The following is a 7,534-nucleotide window of genomic DNA, read 5'->3' on the forward strand; positions in this document are numbered from 1 at the left end:
CATTTGGCTGATACATATTTCGTGAGATTTGAAGAGATACGAAAATGCATTGATGACTTTATCGCTTCGAAGCTGGTGAGCTTCTATCGTCAAGGAATTCGCAAGTTACCCGAAAGATGGTAAAAGGTCGTTGATGCAAACGGGAATATTTCGCTGATTAATATTTTTTTGTTTGTTTTTGAATAAAGATTGAATTTTACAAAAAAAAGCTCAGAACTTTTTTGTACACCTAATATATATATATATATATATATACAGGGATCGGCATTATCGATTTTTTCAGTAATATTTTTAGCTTTGATTAATGATTATTCAAATAATCAAACTTTGACTTCCGTTTCCGGAATGGGTGTGGAAAGAGTCGTGTGTCAGAGTAGCAGTATAATTTGAGGTAGAGTGTGAGAGAGTGGCGAGTTTGGCTGGAAGGAAGATGTGCGAGGGCAGAAAGAGAAGGAGTGAGAAGTGTGGAGAGTAGAAGGAAAGGTGAGGGAGAGAAGGGTGAGAGAGTGGAGTGCTGGAAGTCGGAGGCAGAAGAGAGAGGTTAGGTATTTTGGTAGGCGGGTAGGGGAACAGAGGGAAGGGAAAGGGTATTTGGCGCGTAGAGGCGAGCGTTCTGGTCAGGGGTAAAGTGGGAAGGTAAAAGGGCGATCTCTAGAGTGCGCGGCGTGTGGGCCTTAAGGCGCGCATACAAGGGGCAGGTGTAAAATCGAGCCGAAGTAGAGAAAGAAGGGCGGCCTTAAGAAAGTAAGAGAAATGGAGAGAGAGGAAAGCAAAGGGGTAAGGGAGGAGATAGTGAGGAAGAGGGAGAAAGAGGAAAGGATGCGAGAGGAAGAGAGAGAGGAACGGAAAGGACGTGTGGTGATGTTTAAGCATTCCTTCTAGAAATACACATCACCATCAGTTTCGTTCTTGTTAATACGTAATTATCCATTAAAGGAAGTGTTCCATAAATAATTAGTTAACACGTAATTTGTACTTATGAACTTTACTATATAATAATTGAATATGCACTTTGCATAAGGAAAGATAGTTCTCTGACTATTGTATTAAGCCATGTATTGTGTACACAAACTGAGGCGATCGACTGACTTGTCATATTGCGTCTCGACTCGTCACCGAGTCGGAGGAGGGGGAAAAGTTCCTATCGTTCGGCCATTCGCTATTCGGCAATACGAAATTCAAACTATCGTTACATACAATACATTATCGCCACAGACGAATAGCGGAGGAATTATTGAGATGATGAAGAGGAAGAGGGAGTTGGAGGAGGAAGCAGCGGGTGGATTAGGAAGGGGGGAAAGAGAAAGGAGGAGCAAGGCTTCCAAAGGAGCAAGATAACTCCAAGATCGCCGGTGAGGTCCGAAGAGGGAGGGAGGGTGTTATTCTGAAGGCACTGGAGAGCTGGATGGAGGAGTTCAAGGGGAAGTGGGAAAGGATGGAGAATAGTTTGGGGCATTAGGAGGAAACTGGAGGAAATGAGAAGAAGGGAGGAGGAATGGAAGGTCGAAAGAGAGAGGATAGAAAAAAGAATGGGAGAGCTGGAGTTACTGGAAAAAGGTTTAAAGGGAGGGAGTGGAAGGAAGAAAATGGAAGAGTTGCAGAAAAGAATAAAGTTGCTAGAAAAGGAAGATAAGAGAATAAGGGGAGGTAAAGGGGGCGAGGAGATAGAGGAGAGGGTGAGAATCTTGGAGGGGGAGAAGGAAAGAAGAGAAATATATGAAAAAAGAAATAACATAATGGTTAGGGAGGAGGGAGAAGATGCAAGGAAAGGGGTGGAAGAGGTTCTAAAAAAAATAAGGGCAAATGTAAGGCTGGAGGGCAGGTATGAGAAGAAATTAGCAAGTGGCAGAGAAAGTGAGGTGGCAAGAGAATGCTGGGAGGAAATGAGGGAGAAAGCTGTCAGACTGGGAGGAAGAGAGAGGGAATTCTTCAGGGAAAGAGGGAAGGAAATAAAGAGGATGGAGGAAGAAAGGGAGGAAGGGGACATGGACTTCAACGCTTTGATGGAAAGGGACAGGAGTATGCAAAAGGAGGAGAGATGGCGGAGGATTGGGGAATCGAAATATAATAAGTGGGGAGAGTAAAGGAGGACGGGATATTTAAAAAAGGGATTGGGAGAAAGTAGGTGGTTGAGAGTGGCAAGGTTCAGGCTGGAAGAGGGAGTGAGGGAAGGCACTTATTGGGGTAGGGAGGAGGACAGAATGTGTAGGATGTGCGGGTTAAAAAGTCGTGGGAGCATGTGTGGGAGGAGTGTGGAAGGTGGGGGGGAAGGAAGTTGGCAGGAGATGGTGGAGATAATCTTGGGGGGGGGGGGGAGAGGAATGGCTAAGGAGGTTGGAAAATTTTAGAAGGTGAGGGGACGAGAAGAAAAGGGGAGGTGTAGGAAGGGGAGGAGTGGAGGGAGAGGGAGAGAGAAAGAGAGGGATCTGCCTGCAGAGGGGTCGTGATTGTTTGCGATTGTTTTTGCTTTTGGAGTGAAGCCTGCGACGGAAGCGGAGGTCCCATAGGCGTATCTGTAGCGAGCGGCGTTAGTTATAAGTTAGGTTAAGTTACTTGTAAGTTAGGTTAAGTTAGTTGCGTAGCGAATTTGTACGGATTTTTTTTTCTTTGTTTTTTATAATCCTGAGGGGAACAATAAATCTATCTATCAATAATCAAATCAATTTGAAAAATAGTTGATTACTTGAATAATCAATAATCAAAATAGAAAATTTTTTAATTATTTAAGTACTCGGTAATAAAAATGAAAAAAGTTTTAATTATGGTACTTTATTAATCATTAATCATTAATCAAAATTGAGAAATTTTTTTTATTATTTAATTAATCAGTAATCAGAATGTAATAATTTCAGTTACTTTATCAATCAGTAATCAGACCTAAAAACTTTTCAATTATTTTATTACTGAATAATCAATGTCAGATTTTTTTTATTATTTAATTTAGATTTTATTATTTAGTTGATTATTTATTGATTTAGTTGATTATTTTCTTGATTATTTTTTTGATTATTTAATTAATGATCAGCATTAAGTACCAATTATACACAGAAAAAAGACTGGTTCAACGGAATATTTTTCTAATAAAATTGAAGTAGGATTTTTATGACTGATAAAAAAATTTGAGCTGAAAAATCTTTCTGAAAGATCTTTTCTGTGGAATATTATGGAATATTATATTATTATGTGGAAGATTCCGTTTATGTAAAAAAATATTGCGCAACATTCAGTTATTGTTTCTATCAATGCATCTAAAGTGAACATTTAGTGAATGGTATATAAAGGAATATTATCAAATTGAGGAGAACCGAAAGCATAATATTAGATATTTTTTTATTTTTTATGTGCTCTTGAAAATACAGTTTGCCTTTGAGAATATTCTTTTCAAAATTTTCATCTGTAAGGCGATTGAATTTTCCGATGTTAAACATTGTGGCGGAACTAAACATTCTTTCGACTGGAACTGAAGATGGTAACAAAGTATTAAATTTAAGAAATGCCGATTTGATGATAGGATAAGCATGCAAAATCGATAAATCGTTTTTCTGCTCTTGATAGAAACGTTGAAATTCGATTTCATATGCGGTAATCCTTAAATTTTGAACATTTGATTTGTCTTTGTTTTCATTATCGAAATCGAATCCATCATTACTAATGTCCATCTCTATGGGATTTTGTAATGGAAGCTGATAATATGTTGCTATTTCATTTTTTATTGCAACCATTGCATTCTCTTGAGCTGTTTTATTTAAGCATTTCAACCATCTTATTTTGAATTTCGGATGAGTTACCGCCGCTATAACTGCTTGCTTCCCTTCCTCGACAATTTCAAATAAATTCGAAAATCTACAATAGAAGAAAAATCATAAAAATTTATCTTAATATTACTGAAAGTGAACATAATTAAATTAACTTCTTCCAAATAAATATTTAAAATTAATTTACTCTGATAATTAAAATTATTTAATTTTTCTCACATCTGTAATATTCAATATTTTAAAATTTCAGATAATAATTGATGCAAGCAAACTTACCAAGAGAAATTTGAAAGTTTACTTTAACAAATTGTTTTTACCTTCTTTCCAAACTCGTTATTAATGATTAACCAATGGTATGCAATAAATAAAATCTGCGTTGATTATTTTCTGTAATTTATTTTTAGCAGAAATAATTGTTGGCAACAAATAACCGTAACTGACGACAACTTCATTTTGAAGAATATCAAGTGTTTCTGCGATTGGTTCAGTGCATTTAATATATTCTTCTATAAATCTATAAAATTAATAACATATTAATCATCACAAATCATTTGAAAAATTTTCATTTTGCATGTATTCTGAATTGTGTATTACATAAAATCGTCCATTGATAAGGGATCAATATCTAATTGACAATACAAGGTGAAAAGTTTGTCTTTCAGTTTTATAAGTTGTTTAAAACAGTCGAACAACGAATTCCACCGCATAGCGGACGTTTTAATCCGGCAACGGATCGTTTTAATGTTTCTCCCATGTTTCAACTGCTATCTCATATTTTTGGAGATCTTATTGAAATCCACAAACTCGTGCATTTCTTCATTACATCATTGTACAGTTTAATATTTTCACAGTTTAATATTTTCATGTGAATTGATACCATTTAAGATATCAGTTGTTACAACTAAATGCAAAGTATGACTATCACATCTTTGATGAGGAGGTAATAATGGAGAAATAATTCCTTCAAAAGATACTGTTTCCACAGACTGATGTACATTTTAATCTTGTTCTTCATATGCTTCGATATAGTCTAAAACATATACCATTAGTTCTCGTACATTGTTAAAAATCTTTGGAAATTTTAGGACTAAAGATTTTAAAAATTTTAAATTTTTAGGACTAACGATTTTTAAATAAAGATTTTTAAAGATTGATTTTTTGTAACTGAAATTTCAATTTTATGAAATTTTCTGTAAAAAATAAATTTTCACATAAATTTACTTTTCAATTTTGATAACTTTATTTAGATTTCAATTTTCATAGATGTTTAAAATGAAGAAAAAATATATTAAAATAAAAGGCTATCTAATAGTCATAATAGAATTAAATAATAAAAGAATTAAAGAGTCAGAACTTGGACAGGCAGAAACTTGGTGCATAAACTATTTTTAATATCAATTAGATATTAAATTTTTATGAACAAATTAAGGATCCATTCGATCATTTACTCATCTATCTATGAATGTCTCTATTGTTTAGATTTAGGTGTATTGGTAGAAAAAAGTTCTTAAACGTCACCTTCATAAAACAAAGATTCGTCTATATGTACTCCGGATTTTTGAAAAGCTTTGACAAAATTAGAACCATTATCTGTAAGTTGCTATCAACTTTTCGCTGGTTATTTCAAATTTTGAATGAATTTTATTCAAAATATTCATAATTCGGTCATGTGTGTGGCTTCTAGGGAATCGTTTGTAGGCAATGACATACGAAATTCTTTTGAATATTTCTTTGAAATTCTTTTCTGTGCATAATCTGAATGACAATGTATGATAAGTTCTAAATGAAATAACCACAATTACAGATGTGAATTGATTCATCGAAAGCCTTTCTAACATTAGAAAAAAATAAAATCTAAGAAATTCATCATACAGACTTTCGAAGACTGAAAAAAATCTGTCAGTCAAAACGTAAGCTTCTATGATCAACAATTTTTTACAATTAGAGAAAGAACGGCTTTTGATTGAATAATTAACTTTTTGGGCAATATCTGCTCATTTGAATTTTTTTACACGATTAAGAATAACGATTTGATGAGTGAATGCGAGTTTTTCAAATATTGATTATACATTGATTAATAATATAAATAAATATCTACAATAATTATCCAATAATTAATATCTACAATAATTATCCAATAATTAATATCTACAATAATTATCCAATGAACAGTTACATCAATGAATCGACGATTGTGACTACTCCAGATATCTGCTGTCGTACACACATATTTGGCATTTGAAATCTCATTTTTTATATCTTTCATTTTAATTTTATATGACTCCTCAATTCTTCGTAATAATGTACGGGCAAATAAATGATGCAGTTGTTTGCCATTTTTATGAATATTCATATCTATAATACATGTTTATAATTCGAAATTCATTATCTATCTAGATATAAAAGTATTAAATTTGATAAAACTTGAAATCGAATAAGCGCTACATAAGGCGCGTAATATAACTGTTCAGCTATTATACAATTTTCTTCGGTAACATTCCGAATTTCATAAAGTATTGTGTTTTTGTCATAAAGTATTGTGAATGAATTGAAAAGTCAATCTTACGAGATTGACTTCTTTATATTTACTTGAATTACATTAGAAATTATCATTATAAATCAAAATTACCATCAAACATTTTCCGAAATGCCGGTAACTCTACTGTATTATATGACACAAAACTATTTAAAATAAAGTTTGTAACATTGTCTTCAAATTCTTTTTGAGAAAAATCACAAAAAGTTCTTCGATTTTTATTTTCCTGGGAATGATGAAGACATTATCTTTTAACTAAACAATAATTCTCAAACTCCGTTAATTTTTCATTATGTACTCTCTGAAAACAATTGGTATAAGAAATATATATTACATATAAATTTTTTAAGGAGAAATGAAACTTTTTTATTATTACAATTTTTTAAATTTTGCAACAATAAAATTATTTTTTATGGAAAAATTACCAGGTTGTACATTATAGAATAAGTGCATTTCTATTATTTTTGAAATTTACTATTAAACAATTTAAATAAGAAATCAATGTTATCGATTTACCATTAAAATGAGTATCAATATTTCTAGTAAAAAAAAATAATTTATTCATTATTAATTAAGCAAAGATTACGATTAAATTATATAATCATTTGAGTGATACAAATTTAAAATTATAGAATTGAGCATAAATTATTAAATTTAATTTACCAAACTTCAATTTGCTATCTGCAAATTGCAGTAACAGCACATATAATAATGACTTGAATTATTCTTATTTTTAAAGTTAATAATTGGTTGTTCAATAAAAATAGAAATTTGTTGTTGCATGATAGCAATTTTTTATTAATCTTTTGAAAATTAGACTCTATTAATGCGTGTCTCTCTACAGTCATATAATTTTTTGTTAGTAATAATAGGATAATAAAAGACAATAAAGAATGAATACAATTAAAATAATTAATTTAAAACATTCTACCTTCAAATGAGTTTTAAAATTAAATGAGGAGTTTAAACTTCCACTTATGACAGAATGCTTGTTGAATTCTACTTTACACATCTGACATATGCCGTAAACTATTCTAGTAGAAGATTTTGATAAATCAGGAACAAACCATGTAAATGTACCATCTAAATATAATCTAAATATGAATATGATGATTTTATTGCATTCTTCTTCTAAACTTGCTTTCTCAATGGATGCTGTTAATGGAGTGTTTATTCTATTTTCAAAACTCGTAGAAGCCATTTCCGTTTCAGAAATTAGTTGAAACAATAGATATTTTAAAAT

At 32.0% G+C, this 7,534-nt stretch overlaps 1 pseudogene across 1 annotated transcript; it reads right to left on the minus strand.

Annotated features, from left to right (window-relative positions):
- Positions 1 to 2,922: 2,922 nt before the first annotated feature.
- LOC112552391 (uncharacterized) lies at positions 2,923 to 6,168 on the minus strand (annotated as a pseudogene). Its single transcript, XR_016140864.1, has 3 exons — positions 5,908 to 6,168; positions 4,350 to 4,785; positions 2,923 to 4,269 (listed from the first exon to the last, which is right to left on the minus strand). The product of XR_016140864.1 is annotated as an uncharacterized LOC112552391 (transcript).
- Positions 6,169 to 7,534: the final 1,366 nt, after the last annotated feature.

Source organism: Pogonomyrmex barbatus, unplaced genomic scaffold (genome assembly GCF_055798465.1).
Source record: "Pogonomyrmex barbatus isolate J1 unplaced genomic scaffold, ASM5579846v1 scaffold7, whole genome shotgun sequence".
NCBI lineage: Eukaryota > Metazoa > Arthropoda > Insecta > Hymenoptera > Formicidae > Pogonomyrmex > Pogonomyrmex barbatus.